Source organism: Phyllostomus hastatus, unplaced genomic scaffold, assembly GCF_019186645.2.
Source record: "Phyllostomus hastatus isolate PE091 unplaced genomic scaffold, TTU_PhHast_1.1 phas_contig_1, whole genome shotgun sequence".
NCBI lineage: Eukaryota > Metazoa > Chordata > Mammalia > Chiroptera > Phyllostomidae > Phyllostomus > Phyllostomus hastatus.
In genome coordinates, this window is record NW_025333498.1 from 18102222 (window position 1) to 18118136 (window position 15915).

Below are 15915 nucleotides of genomic sequence, written 5' to 3' on the forward strand. Positions count from 1 at the left end.
CGACAGATGAAGCGAGTGTTGGAGCCAGACCCAGACATGACACGGAGTTCGGGGCTGTCAGACAGGCAATTTAAATGAACCGTGATTAACACGCTAACTGTGGAATCGTATTCTATCAATAAGACTAATGAAAAAGTAGACAGTATGCAGGAATATACTGGGTGATGTAAGCAGACAGATGGAAACTCTAAGAAAGAATTGTTTTCCTTCCCTCTCCTTCCTCCAGGGATGAGCCACAGACACGGAGGAGCAGAAGGGGGTGGGGGTGGAAGAAGGCAGACCACACCCCTCCACCAGGGGGAGCCAGCAGCCCAGGGTCCGAAGCGATTCCACTCCAATGAAAGCTGGAAGTTAAAAACTGGACCCAGCCGGTTATTTTGTGGATATTAACAAACTGGTTCTAAAGTTTATAGATAAGGTAAAAGACCCAGAACTGTCAACACGATGTCGAAGGAGAGGAATGAAACTGGGGGATGGGCGCTCTCCACTTCCAGACTCGCCGTGAAGCCACAGGAGTTAAGACGGTGCGGTGCTGGCAGAATGACAGACACGCGGATGCAGGATGGAGAGCCCAGGAACAGACCCACATGCGTGGCCCACACAAACTGATCTGTGACCAAGAAGCAAAGGCCACAGAATGGAGAAAAGACAATCTTTCAACAAATGGTGCTGGAACAACTGGATTTTCACATGGAAAGAAATGAATCTGGACACAGAATTTATACCTTTCAAAAACAATAATTCAAAATGGGTCCCAGACCGAGATGGAAAATGATGTAGCATAATACATTTATAATAACATACTGTATATAATAACATGTAATTACTGAGTTATCAAGTTGTGTAATTCTAGTTTGAATAAAAACACATATAAATATTAATGTATTCCATGGACTTTTGAGAGTATCCTCAGGGCTGTGCTACCGTTGATTTATTAGATTTCAAAGGGGATTATTGTGGCAAATGATGCTCAATTTGGGTTGCAGTGCTAGGTTGGGGCTACAAAATGTTTAAAATGAGATTGGTCCAGTTAGGGTCATACCCTCTGACATGATCTGAGAAGCTACAGAAACTGCTTAAAAATAAAACCAGCTCACTACAAATGATTTTTCTCACCCTTACTGCTTTGAAGATTCATGATTAATGCATTAGATGAAACAATTTAAAGAACCACTTGGGGAGTTTTGTGAGCAAGCAAGGGTGGCCCTGAATTTTTTATTTTGAGGGGTGTACACACTGTTTCCTACAGATATCCACTGTGTCCTGAGCTGACCTTCAGCCTCCCCGTGTTTCCTGAACCCCCTGCTGCGGGTGTCTCCCTGCCTGTGACACAGCCGTTCACATTTCTGCAGGAACAACATGAGCTCCTGTAAGTCAAAATTTGTGTTCTTGTTATCTTGGAATCTCTATGGCGCTTTGTTCCTAGAGATTATTCATTAAACATTCACTTGACTGATATGTGGAGAAATCTCTGAGGAGCTTTTACCTGGCAGAGGTAGAAAAAGACTGGGAAAATTTTTCATCTTGTCACTTCTGAAATTCCAGTTTTGCTCTTCATGGTTTATTATGCAGAGACTCAGTTTACTGGGTGTTAGCACATAGTTTGTGGACTGCTTTACTTTTGCTCCTTCCTTCCTAGGAATAGCATTTCTTTTCAGTTCATATCTGTAATGAGGTGTTTTAGATTGGAAGGGAGAAATATTAATTTAAAGTTGACACTTTTGCATTCTTTTAGATCAAGGATGTTCTCAAAAAACACACGGTCCCAGAAAGATGTGAAATCATGCCTCTCCATCATCCTGACTTTCTCTTATTTGCTCATGATAGGCACAAGACACATTTTGAGTTTTCTCTGTTTGGGTAAGTACTTCTGAATGTTTTATGGACAGTTTTGAGAATTCATACAACTGATGGAACCCTCAAGATGCACATACATACCTATGTCCAAAATTCTGCTTATAATTTCAGGGGTTGACAGAATTTATAGACTTCCAGAAGGCCACACACACACAGATCCTAAATATAAACACATGTTTTCCTAACACCCCAGAAATCCACTATATAAAAGCCCATAACAATGTGCATATATATTCACCAAAAGACATGTACTAGAATGTTCAGAGCACAGCTATTCATGCTAGCGCATCAACAACAGAATGGACAACAGAGTATGGGAGATCCCATGGTGCAGTGATAAAAACAATTCACAGTCATATGCGACAATGTGGATAAACCTCACAAACATAATATTGAATGAGAGAACTGGGTACAGAAGGTATGTCCCAGGTGATTTCATTAATCCAAAGTATAAAAACAGATCACCCTTAGTTGGAGGAGTGGCCAGAGGAGAGTTTCCTTCTGGGGTGGTGGCAATGTTCCATTTCTTGATTTGGGTGCTGTTTACATGGGTGTGTTTGTGAAAATGTACTGACCCAACTGGCACGTGTACATATTTACATGCATATGCTAAACTTCAGTGAAAAGTGAAAAGAAAAACCCTACTTTGGAACAACAAATGATTGAATCGCCTGATGCACTAACCCTCCATCACACGTAGACAATGGGAAAGAAGACCCCAGGATTCTCAGAGTTGACACGGGAGCGGCACCTGCTCACCTGTGCTCCTGACACCTGGCCCGCAGTCTCGGGCAGCAGTTTGTCACCTTAATTTCCTGTGAGGGCGGCCCAAAGGGAAACAGAGATAATGCCTGTTTTATGTGTGCACACCCAAAAAGCACCCAGCAAAAGCGTTACCACCACCGACCTCCACAGAGAATGGTGTTCAGGAACGCCGTTGGGTGAGAGCTCATGAGTCCAGACTGACCACCTGATGTTTTTACATGTATTCATTCATTCAGTAATTCTAGAAAAAGTTTAGAATGCTAATCGCAATTGTCAAGTGTCTACTGTTTCAACACTAATGACGCTCTCAAAGGTATGTAAACACGTGAAAAATTAAAACAAAGAGTATTAAAGTTGGTATGTAATAAAATGTTCCACAGCTATTTCATGTAAATATTTGCTATACCTGGCAAAACATGCCTTTTTCCTAGCAGATCATAAAAAGTATTAATATAATATCAATGTGCTTTATTTATGCATATATTCCATTGTAGATACAACACAATCACATTCTTCTCAGGTATTATGCATAAGAAGCCCGATGATTTGACTCTAGAGAAAGTGAGAAGCAGTTTTCTTACAGCCAAATACAGGTTTCTGAAGATATCAGTTGAATCCACCAGAAGTCTCAGAAACTCTTACAAATAGTTTTAGGTAATGTGTTAAATTCAAGCTAAGTGACACACATTCAACATTACGTGTTGTGGAAACTCCACCACTCGTTCTGCAAGTTGACGAGCAGTCAGCAGACGCATACACTCCTCCAGGCAGTCAGCACTGGGGACCACACGGGTGGGGCCCAAGGTCAGAGGGGCGGACGTCTGTGCTGCCGGTGATGGCACGAACAGATGGAAACTACATTCAGCTGAACCCTGTATAACCGTCACAAATATTTCATAGAGATGCAAGGAGAAGGGGACAAGAGCCGTCCATGGTGGCTCAAGGAAGCCTGTCCAGAGGAGGTGGGATGTGAACGGGATCTTTAGGATGAAAGACCTAAAGGCTAGAGTGCAGTGTAGGCTATAGCCCAAGTCACAGAGGTGGGAGTGTGAGGTATTCTGAGTCTCCTAGCCCAGTTGAAGAGTAGAGCTGGTTGGAAAAGGGGAGAAAGTGCAGGAAGATGCTACATGGGAAGATATCACAGATTCAGTTTTGTTAGGAAGACTTTGGAAAGTCAGATTATCAATTGTGGTAAAGCATATCCTTAGTTATTAGGGCTTTTTAAAATTACAAAACAATGCATGCTTGTTGGACAGAATAAAAATATTTAGTCATGTAAACCATCACTCAAAGATAACTATGATTACTACTTTGGGAAGTTAATATTAATCTCTTTTGTTGAAGGGTGGGTTTCCTTTTATTTTTAACTGAAATGCGATAATACTCTAGGTAAAATTTTATTTTTTCTCTTTTTACGTAACACTAAATTATAAACAATTTCACATATTACTACAAATTCTTTGTAACCATCATGTAAAAATTCCATTAAGTGTATAGAGCATAAATTTAATGGTCCGGTGGTTGCATCTGTGACTTGTTTTTAATAATTTCCTGGTATAAATATACTATGAATTTGGGCAAAAATTCCCTTCAACCCCACTGCCCCCACCCCATGTTTGGAGTTACCTTCTCAGAATCAACCCCCAGAAGCAGAATGCCTAGGCCGTGGGCTCAGGTTCCTGACACATACGGACAAATTATGAAGCTTACATCAAAGGCAACTCGGATAGGACATTTCTTGAGAAACCCTTGGGAAAATGGTCTATCTTTAGCCTCTTGGATGTAGCCATTGGTTCTGTATTAAGACTAATAAATATTAATGTGGAACAAATTAATCAATTAAGATACAAATTTCCAACAGGAAAACACAAATACATTTTCTTAACTTTTAACTGCATGCTTTGCAAAATGCCCTAAGCCATTATTTTAATAGCATAGTAACTCCCAGGTGGAAAAGGTAAAATAATTACCATTAGAAAAAGAGTTCCTTGTCCTCCACTTTGAACTGACAATCATGCACTCAATTGACTTTTGCAGTCTTCTGCATGAAGGCATATTTGTATTAATTGAAAATTTTAGAAGATTTTTTTCCTGTCTCCAACAACCTAGTAGGCGAAAGCTGCAATAAATACAACTTTACTTATTGGACAAGAACATTCAAATAAATGACTTGGATGACTTTTGAGGACTCAGGACCCTGACAGCCATTGTGTATTTGACCTATGTTATACAAAACTCCTGGAATAGGAAAATCCTATTAATGTTTTCAAGAAGCCTTTCAAGCCTTTACAAAACTCATCAAAACAAAAATCATCAAAGCCCTAAAAGCCACAGCATATGAAATATGAAAACAAGGTAGGAAAGTAGCATACTGCAGGAGATACCATGTTATCTCACACTTGGCTTGTTGGCCAGACTCCCTAGACACGGTCTTCTTTCTTGTTTTAACCGTCAGGTCGCACTGCTGGAGATGGTGTTTTCGGTGAGATGTGCACACTGCCTAGCTTACAAAGCCAAAGATGTAAGTAGTGTGATATACAACACTTCTCAAATTGGATTAGCCTCATATTTTTCTTTCTTCCCCTTTCTATATTTTTCTAATTTTCTAGAGAGTGCATAAGAAGAAAAACAAACCAATTTTTAAAAGCTTTGCTATTACTAGAGGAATAATAAACTGAGGGAGGCCTAAGCATACATTTGTAAAGCTGACATTTCTACCTCAGGGCCTCAGTCTTTTTTATTCAAAGTAATTTGAAAGGCTTTAGAACTACTTGAACCATCTGCAAGCATAATGAGAAGAAATCAGATGTTATTGTATTCTTTTATTGATAAGAAACTTAAACAGTGGACTTTTTTTTTTTTTTGGAAGTAGGATGAGGATTACAGCTCACTCTCAGGACAGATTATCACAGTATCTCTTGGAGAGAGGAGAAATGTCTGGCTGCATATAACAAAACGCTAACAGTGCCCTGAAGAAAGCCATCAGCCAGACTGGGATTAATCATTGTAAAATTTGGTGATTAACAGGCTGTTTCCAGAGAAAGCAGCAAGTATCACATTCGCATCTGCTTCAGCTGCGTGAGGCTCCAGGTTCTGGAAGGCTCGGGCTGGGAAGGAAGCCATGACTTGATGCAGTGACAGGGGCTCACTCCGGGCGCCCGTGGAAGATGACAAAAGGGGACTAGGTTGCTTCCCTGTTTTGTGTCTCTGCCTCTGCCGGTGTTGGAAGCACCACATGTCCCTGCTCAGTGCAGCTTAACATGAAAGAAATGCTGGGCTCATTTTAAAGTCCATCTTTTTTCAAAAGAAATACTGAACTTTTAATATGTTACTGGTTTACCACTTAAACCTAAAAGGATTCTTGAGAGCTCCAAGTTCCATTCCTTTACACAATGGGGCCCCTCCAGGATGCAGATGAGGGCAGGCGTGTCTCCAGGAACAGGAAGGAAGGAAGGGGACAGCCTCAGATGCTCATATTTTGGCCAGAAGTGAAGGAAACATTCTCCATGTGATTTAATCTTAGTATTAAAATATTTTATTGTAAGATTTTGCAAGAAAAATGACTGGGTGAGTCACTATGCTTGAAAACACCATAAATAATTGATCTGTTATTGGTTGGCACTATCGCTGCTTTTTCCCACGCTGAGAAGCCGTTTTGAGAACCATTTCTCTCTATCTTTAGGACTTTAAACCTCAGAAATTTTATCACATGTTTAAAGGATGAGCCAGTGGCACCCCTTATAAACATACAGACCAGAGAAAACTCTGAGACTATACAGGTCACATAAAAACTCTCTCAGGATATGACAGCAAATACATATAAGAACAAAAACTGGGGTGAAGGACAAGATAGTAAAACAGGTTTCTTGTCTTGTCTGATTCCAGACTGTGGGCTAGGGGGAGCTGTCCCATTCCTTTCTCATCTCATCGGTTCGGGTGCTTCACAATAGGTCCAGCAAAGGGAAGAAAGGAAGGAGGGTTTGTGGATTCATGCCACCAAAAAATTCCAGGCTCAGACAAGGATAAGATAAACATTTATTAAGTGCCGTGTGCTGAGTGCTTCACATGAATTACCTTTTTGAATATTTTCCAACAACACTTTGATGAAGGTCTTCTTATTCCCATTTCACAGAGGAAACTGAGGCTCAGGGACATTACATCCCTCGCTCAAGGTCATACAGCTGACAATGGCAGCTCTGGCACATGAACCGTGTAGTTTATCTTCTCTCTAAAGTAAGGTTGATTGTTTTTAAAGAGCCAATCTGATCATGTCACTTTTCCATTTAAAACTTTTTGATGGCTCCCCATTCTTCTGGGAACAAATCCAAACTTTTAACACTGTTTAAAAAGCTCTTCATAATGTCATCCTACCCCTTCAGCCTCATTTTCCACCTTTCTCCCTCTTGTACAATTGCTTGGAATGTTTTTCCAGTCCCTCAAGTATGCCAAACATTTTGTTTTGGAGGTTTTGCCCGATTTGTCCCCACTGCCTATCACGTGCTCCCCACCCTTTTCCGGACTCCCTCAGTCCTCCAGTCTCAGGTAAATATGCCGGGTCCTCTATGTATACGCTTCTAGAGCCGCAGCATCCAGTGTCGCAGCCATTAGCTGGGTATGACCACTGTGCACTGGAAATGAGGTATAAATGTGAAATACATGCTGGAATTTGAAACTAAGTTCAAGGAAAAAAAAGTAAAGTATAGTGGCAATAATGTTTAATATTGGTTACATGTTGAAGTAGGATATATATATTAGGTTAAATAAAATGCATTATTAAAAGTTGTTTACCTTTTTCTTTTTACTTTGTAGAATGTGGCTGCCAGAAAATCTTACATTACAGATGAAGCTTGTGTTCCCTTTCTCCTGGACGGGGCTGCTCCAGGGCGCCCTGCACTCCCCTTTGGTGACACAGGGTTGCCTGACTGTTGCACCGTACTGTGAAGTCTAAGGGGGAGCTGATGCCTGCTGTATTCCCCCGCTACCCCAGTGCTGAGGACAGAGGCTGGCATGGCATGCTTAAGTTGAATTGCTGAAATAATGAAGGCTAATACACGGTGGAAATCATATGGAAAAAGGAAAGTAGCAAAAATATTATCTCCTTTAGCACAAAATGTGGTGGTTTGTAAATCTTGGTGTTAGAAAGGAAGAAAGGAGATGGTAGGTATGAGTTTGGGCTAAGATGATTTAAAAGTATATTACTGGAGATATAAATGAGGCAAATCAACTTTAACTTGTCTATAATCAAAAGAATACAGTATTCGTTGCATGCACTCACGTGCCAGGTACCATGCTCTGTGACCTTTATCTGCAGGCTCTCATTTAGCACTCATGACAAACTGAGGAGGTAGGTACTATTGCTATCGACCCACTTTTTAGACAATGGACTTGATTCTTTCAAGAAGTTAAGCAACATGCTTAATGGCACTTAACTAAGGAGTGTCAGAGCTGATGTCTGAATGTAGGCAGTCTGGCCCTGGCCTCCCTACTGGTGCACTCCTATGGCAGTTGCCATAATCCAGCTTCCACAGATGGACAGCATCTCCCCTTTACCCACAGGGAAGGCAGTTTCCAAGACCCCCCAGTGGATGCCTGAAACCGTGGAAAGCACCAAACTCCTTGTATTCTGCCTTTTCCTATATCTATAGCAAAGTTTAATTTGTAAATTAGGCACTGTAAGAGATGAATAATAACAATAGAACAATTTTAATAACACACTGAACAAAAGTTATGTGAATGTGGCATTATTAAGTAAAATAGGAGCCACTTGAACACAAGCCCTGCGGCACAGACATGGTAACTGAGGTAACTGAGTTACCTGAGTTACCTGAGGTACCATGACATGGTAACTCGATCTGGTAACTGAGGCGGCTCCTAAGTGAGTCACGGGCCGGAAGCGCACACAGTGTGGGGATGCTGGACGGAGGGAGGATTTGCACCCCAGCAGGGACGGAGTAGATGAGCAAGGTTTGATCACACGGCTCAGGATGATGTACAATTTAAAACTTAGGAATCGTTTACTTTTAGAATTTTCCATTTACTATTGTTGGACTGACACCATGGGAACGGAAACCGCAGGTGAGGGAGACTACTGTATAGAGAGATGCCTCTGCCCATAAACACAGACTTTACCCTGATTCCCCTAATCATTTACTTTTCACAAACCTTATAATAGTTTTAGCCAAAAAAAGCATTTTATCAAGTGATTTTTTTTGTCAGCCATGGCAATGATGACTTTCCATAGATGATTTTATTTTGTTTTATAAATGAGAAAGTTGAAGATTAAAGACAAACACACTGTACATTCTATTCTAGTTGATAAAGTTCACTTTTCATGGGGGTAAGGTAATCAATCTAAAACCGTCACACACGTATGGAATCAGACAAATAAACAGATGGCAGACGATATGGGTCAAATTTCTTACTGTTGGAGTGGGAAGTTACAGATGAACACGGAGAAAAGGCTACAATAATCTGTGTGGCAATGGGTTAGAGTTAGAAACATCAGTCTGAACTAATATTTAGCTGCATATAGATACAGATAGGTGTATATAATGAAATATTTGTAGAAATGTATTTATGCTCAAGTTACGTACCTATATATATTTCCTTGTTCCCCAGCTGCAAGGGCTTAGAAGCAACAACATCCCAGTAGAAACAAGCACACCCACCACCTGGATTTTAGTTTCTAATACCATTCTTCAATAAAAGAAACCAAAGATCCTTGACAAAGTGGCTGCAGTAAAGGGGGTAGGGAATACACAAGCATCTGGCTGTGCTGGAAAGTTGAGAACATGTCCAAAATACAATGATGGGGGTACATCAAAGAAACACAGGAGCCAACTAAAAGAGCTCCAATGGCCAAAGCTGGAACAATTTGAGCAACAAAACAAATATGGTAGTATTGGATTATAATCCCAAGTACAAAGTAAAAACATATGAGTCTATACTGTCATAATAAATGATTGAATAAATAAATAAGTGTGGGAGAAGAGAAAAATCTCTCACATAGAATTCCACATAATTTATGTAGCTAATCACTATCAAGGCGGTGGAGTGTAACACCCCAGTAAAGTGTGGGCAGTGACCGTGACTGCCTCCCAGAGTTCAGTATGGGGAAGGCAGTGGGGAGAGCGACCTGACAGTGGAAACACCTAGCAGACACTGCCTTAACCAGGTAATCAAGGTCAACATCAATGATGATAAATCATACTGACAGTATGTATTTGTGATATGATGTGATGAAAATGGTCCTTATCTCTGTGGTTTTTCCTCCAAAACCCATAATCTGAGTCCAATCTTGAAAAAAATAATCAGTCAAATCACAACCGAAGGACAATTCTTCTAAACACCTAATCAGTGCCCCTCAGATCTGTCCGTCATTAGCGAGGAAAGTCCGAGAGTCCTACTAGAGCCCAAGGAGCCGAAGGAGACAGGGCTGCAGAATGTGAAGTGATGGCCTGGATGGGACCCTTGAACAGGGAAAGGACACCATGTAAAAAGGAAGGAAATCTGAGCAAACAATGAACTTGAATGCTAATGTATCAATATTGCTTCATTAAAAAGGCTGAAAGATTAAAGCTGTCAACTCATAATTCTCTATCCAGTGAAAATATCCATTAGGAATGAAGGTCAAAAAAAAAAGACACCCACAGATGAAGGAAAATTGAGGTGAATTGGTAGCCAACAGACCTGTTTTACCAGACTTTCTAGAGGAAGCACACAGAAGGGAAATAATGCCAGAGGAAAACCCAGCATGTCAAAAATGAAGAACAACAATGTAACCAAAAATAATTCCAAAAATGGCAAAGGGATGGTGTAAAAACTAACTTTTACGAGATACATATTTCTGTTTAAAGAAAATTGTTGCAGGGGAAATTCATTCTCCAAAATGGCTGAGACAATATTAAATAATAAAATAGTCCTTTGAAAACTTAATGGAAACATGTAGGCTATGAAACTATATATATAGTGTGAACTAAATTTTGTTTCTATGTATTAAACATATAAATACAGAGAGCTCTGGGTGGTGGCATTTATGGGAAATGTTTAAAATAGTGTTATGTTCCCAAATATTCAATATAAGCTCTACTATATTTATGACCAGGAAAAGATAACCATTGTTTTAAAAATCCACTGTCTTGCTAGACTTCATTTTAGACTCTTGGCATAAATGTTTCCTTATGAGCACACAATGTAAGCTTCAATGACTCATCTGAATGTAAATTTGGCTCACAGACTTTAAAGACTTAAAATCAAATAGATAAGAAACAACAACTCCTACATCTAGGACAAATAGGATTGCTTATTTCATCTACTGGTTTGGAATCTTCATCTAAGTAGCTCAAAAGACTTAACAAGATCAAATCTTGTAATTCCCACGTCATACGTGTTAAGAAGACAGTGGAAAAGAAATTACGACTCTGATTGAATAGAATGCATGGAATTTGTAAAGCACAATGCCTGCCGCAATCAAAGCTATTGCAAAATGTGATGTCAACATTATTCTCATAAGAGCTTCTGTCCTGCTTCTTCATAAACAAGGGATGCAGACTAACCCCAGATGAGATATTGATTGCCTTATGATGTTATCTGAGAACACCAAAGGAAGGGGACTGAATTTTTAGCAGTCAGCACAACGTGCCTCACTGGGGAAGAGTAGCAAACAGCTACTATTCCCTGCTCCCCAGTTTTCTGGGCACAGACCTTCTCTCCATCTTCAGAGCCGAGCCCACACTGGCTCAGAGCTGGGGTGAAGGGACCACATGACCCACACTAGATCAGTCACTGTCCTTCCTCAAGATTTTCTAACTGTGGCTGCCATGGAAGAACCAGAAACTGTCGGTGGCCATGTTTCCAGGCCTGGGGAGAGGTGGAAAGAAGCAGAGTCCTTGGCTTCTATGAGCTGAAGGCCAGCCCCACACCTGTTCTTCCTGAGGACAGGGGTTGTGAGACCCCAACTCACTCTTGTTGGTTTGTGAGGTGGCTTGATACGGTTTCTGCCACCTGTAACCTACATAGTCGGAAGTCACACAGGAACTCTGCATTCTTGGGAAGACGGAGAATGTTGGTTGCGGTGTGTGTAAATAATGAAACATTGTTTCTTCAGAGACCCCTTGGGTTCAAGTGATGTGGCTCCTACAATGTGTGAGGTATGCTGGCACTTGACTCTAATTTCTCTCAGCATCACATTCTGATATAATTATCTGTGTACCTATCTCTCTCCTGTACTGCTTAAGCTGTTAGGTTCTTTGCTCTTTGAAGTCAAGAATTAGTTTTATTTGACTTCATATCTCTAGAGCCAAAGTATGTACCTGGAGAGCAAGCACATAATAGACACTTAAGACATGTTAGTCTGTGGTCGTCGGCAGCACACATACTAAAATTGGTAAGAAATGTTAGTTGATTTTTAAAGGATTAAATAAAATTTGATACTTTTCCCTCCTGTTATGAAATTACTTCCCTCCTTCAAACTTTATTAATTGGAAACTGGCGGCTAGGCTAGAAAAATTAATTTATTTAAGAAAAGAGGGGTTATTATCCTATTTAGTAGTATGAAAAACTATAGAGAATGATTAAACTAATTAAGAAAACAAATTGTTCCAAGAAGGCCATTGCCTTTGAAATCACCGATTCATATAAAAATAAATTGTGGGTTAAGTTACAAATAATATCCCTCTACCTATTCATTAAGTTAGGTCCCTGAGGACGTCTATTAAGCAACACTTTGTTAGGTTAATTCATTTACTGTCTATAGTTGAAATATTCCATGCAGCAACCTTTAATTAATTCAAAAGGTGACATCAGCAGTTACAGAATTTACTTATAAACATAAATCTACAAAATGTAACAGAGAAAGGTGGCAAACCTAGTAAAATTCTTGCTGGTTTTTGTCTCAGTATTTTCATTTCTTTCATACACATTCTAATTTCATTCATGCCCCAGGCACATGCTACTTGGTATAAATACCCAAAATATAACTTCATTAACACTCTCACTAAGGTTCGTTATCATTAACTACTGACTGGACCAGGGAGATGTAGAACAAACGTCTAGTCACACCTCACTCCCGGATACTGCCTAGTACAACGACCTTCACACTAGACCCCCAAACTCACTTTTTCCTCAGCTTTCCCTTTCGTAGCTGTTGGCAGCTGCGTCCTTCCACTGGGTCAAGCCCTAAACCCTGCCGTCCTCCTCGACTCCCTTCTTTCTCTCTCCTTACAGTAATTCATCGGAACACCCTGTGAGCTCCACTTTCCAAATCCACCCAGGATGCAATGCTTGCTGTTGCCTCCACTGAGGCTATACTATCCTCTCTGTCTCTCCATGAGAAATGACACCAACTGCCCAGGAGTCAAAGGATTTGGTGACATTGCTATTTAAAACTATTTCCATTCCCATTTGCTTACTTACATGAACAGGCCTTCCTAGTACTTACCTAAAAACCAAGAAGAGGAATAGAATTAATGTTAAATCTCCGTTGCATATAGATAACAAATTCATTTTTAAAAAGCACACAATGATGTACTGTCAATAATAATTTACTTTAATATTTAGTAATTATAACATCTATAAAATATTTATTTTTAAAGTATATTTTATTGATTATGCTATTATAGTTGTCCCATTTTTTTTCTCCCCGTTATTCCCCTCTACTCTGCATCCCCCCTCCCACCAGCATTCCCCTTCCCCTTAGTTCATGTCCATGGGTCGTACATGTAAGTTCTTTGGCTTCTCCATTTCCTATACTATTCTTAACCTCCCCCTGTCTATTTTCTACCTACCATTTATGCTTCTTATTCCCTGTACATTTTCCTCCATTCTACCCCCATCCCCTCCCCACTGGTAACTCCCCATGTCATCTCCATTTCTGTGATTCTGCTCCTGTTCTAGTTGTTTGCTTAGTTTGTTTTTGTTTTTCTTTTAGGTTCAGTTGTTGATAGTTGTGAGTTTGTCGTCATTTTATTGTTCATAGTTTTGATCATCTTCTTTTTCTTAGGTAAGTCCCTTTAATATTTCATGTAATAAGGTCTTGGTGATGATGACCTCCTTTAACTTCAACTTATGTGGGAAGCACTTTATTTGCCCTTCTATTCTAAATGGAATAGCTTTCCTGGATAGAGCAACATGGGGTGTAGGTCCTTGCCTTTCATGAGTTGGAATACTTCCTTCCAGTCCCTTCTTGCCTGCAAGGTTTCTACTGAGAAATCAGCTGACAGTCTTATGGGAACTCCTTTGTAGGTAACTCTCTCCTTTCCTCTTGCTGCTTTTAAGATTCTCTCCTTATCTTTAATCTTGAGTAATGTAATTATGAAGTGCCCTGGTGTGTGCTTCTTTGGGTCCAACTTCTTTGGGACTCTCTGAGCTTCCTAGACTTCTTTGAAGTCTATTTCCTTTGTCAGAATGAGGAAGTTCTCCTTCATTATTTGTTCAAATAAGTTTTCAATTTCTTCCTCTTTCTCTTCTCTTTCTGGAACCCCTATGATTTGGATGTTGGAACATTTAAAGTTGTTCCAGAGGTTCCTAAGCCTCTCCTCATTTTTGTGAATTCTTGTTTCTTCATTCTCTTCTAGTTGATATATTTCTTTCTTCCTTCTGATCCAAATCATTGATTTGAGTCCCAGTTTCCTTCCCTTCACTGTTGGTTCCCTGAATATTTTTCTTTATTCACTTTTCATAGCCTGCACCTCTTCCTGTATTTTGCGACCATACTCAACCATTTCTGTGAGCATCCTGATTACCAGTGTTTTGAACTGTGCATCTGATAGGTTGGCTATCTCTTCATCGTTTAGTTGTATTTTTTCTGGAGCTTTGATCTGTTGTTTCAGTTTAGCCATTTTTTTTGTCTTGGCACACCTGTTACATAGTAAGGGGCGGAGCCTTAGGTATTTGCCTAGGTAGGGCAACTCATATTGCTGCATTGTGATGCTATATGTGGGGCAGGGCTCCAAGAGAGAACAATGCTGCTTGCTCAGCTCTCTGCCGGCTCTCAGTCACTTCCCCCACTACCCACAAGCAAATTGGGCCCTTCTGGTGCTGATTCCTCAGTGGGTGGGACCCTGTGGGTCTCTCCAGTGAACTCTTTTATGAGGCTGGGAGTTTCTTCTACTGCCTTAATCCCCACAGGTTTTTATAGCCAGAGGTTTTGGGGCTTTATTTCCCTGTACTGGAAGCCTGGGCTGTGCATTCCTGTCTCACTTCCCAGTTGTTCCTCCTGGTTTATCCACATGCAAATGTGGGACTGCCAGGTTCTCCAGACAACACCTTGCCATGTGTCCTCTCTGCTCCGGCTGGCAGTTTGACTCCTCCTACCAGTATGAATGAGTATTTCCTCTTTAACTCCTTGGTTGTCGGACTTCCACACAGTTCCATTTTCTGGAAGTTCTGGGTGTTTTTGTTTTTAAATTTGTTGTTGTCCTTCTTTTGGTTGTGCGAGGACGGAAAGTGTATTTACCTATGCCTCCATGAAATAGACTTACCTTGGCTGGAAGTCTGTTTATTTTGTTTTGACAATTGTGTAATACTACTGTTATAACTCAATTCAGAGGAAAAAATTTATTAGAGACTTATGGTCACAAGAAATTTAAAAATGCTAAGATTTGAATTTATATACTTATTTTTGACACACAAAAGTATAAGAATAAGGTAATGAATAGACTTTCAATCATAAAAATACATTACAACATGGGTAGCCATATTAATCCTAGACAGCTCACATTTGGACAGCTAACATGAAGGAAAACTATCTTCTGTTTCATTTAAGAGGCTTATGTTTGGGCCTGGGCTATTGTAGTTAAATCTGTATATTGACTAATACATTGACACAATTAAAAAGTAATCTGGCTTACAAAAATATTAATTTAATAGGATGAAATTCCCTGGGTAAAGAGTGGGATTATGATTTAAAGAAGAAAAAAGAAATAATATAACATTGCCAACTGTTAAAGAAGAGCAAATTCATATATTTTTAAAAAGGCAAGTAACAAATATTTCCTACCACGCCTAACTCTGGCTTAATACACAGGACACATTCTATAAAAACTTGCTTATTAATAGGATGGCTACTTGAGAAAATCTGACTTACAGGATTGGGATAAGATGTCTTTCTATAGACTCTCAGACCACATGCTTCTTCATTTCAGAAAGCCAAATACCAACAGTTTATTAGATTAGACGACATGAATGAATAAATGAATATATGAATAAATGAACTGGATATTTTATCCAATCTGGAGGTCCCCCATTACCAGGCATCTTACAAAAGGAAATAACATTTACTATTAATATTTCCAC

At 39.9% G+C, this 15915-nt stretch overlaps 1 protein-coding gene across 12 annotated transcripts in view; it reads right to left on the reverse strand.

Annotated features, from left to right (window-relative positions):
* RAPGEF4 (Rap guanine nucleotide exchange factor 4) overlaps positions 1-15915 on the reverse strand; it is a 277658-nt gene that overhangs the window by 94695 nt on the left and 167048 nt on the right. The window contains exon 1 of one of the 12 annotated variants that reach the window (XM_045818595.1): positions 1487-1540. The exons of the other annotated variants lie outside the window; for them this stretch is intronic. The gene's annotated coding sequence lies outside the window, so the exon portion shown is untranslated. Of the gene's footprint in view, positions 1-1486; positions 1541-15915 lie in introns of those variants that run through there. 12 annotated transcript variants of the gene reach the window in all.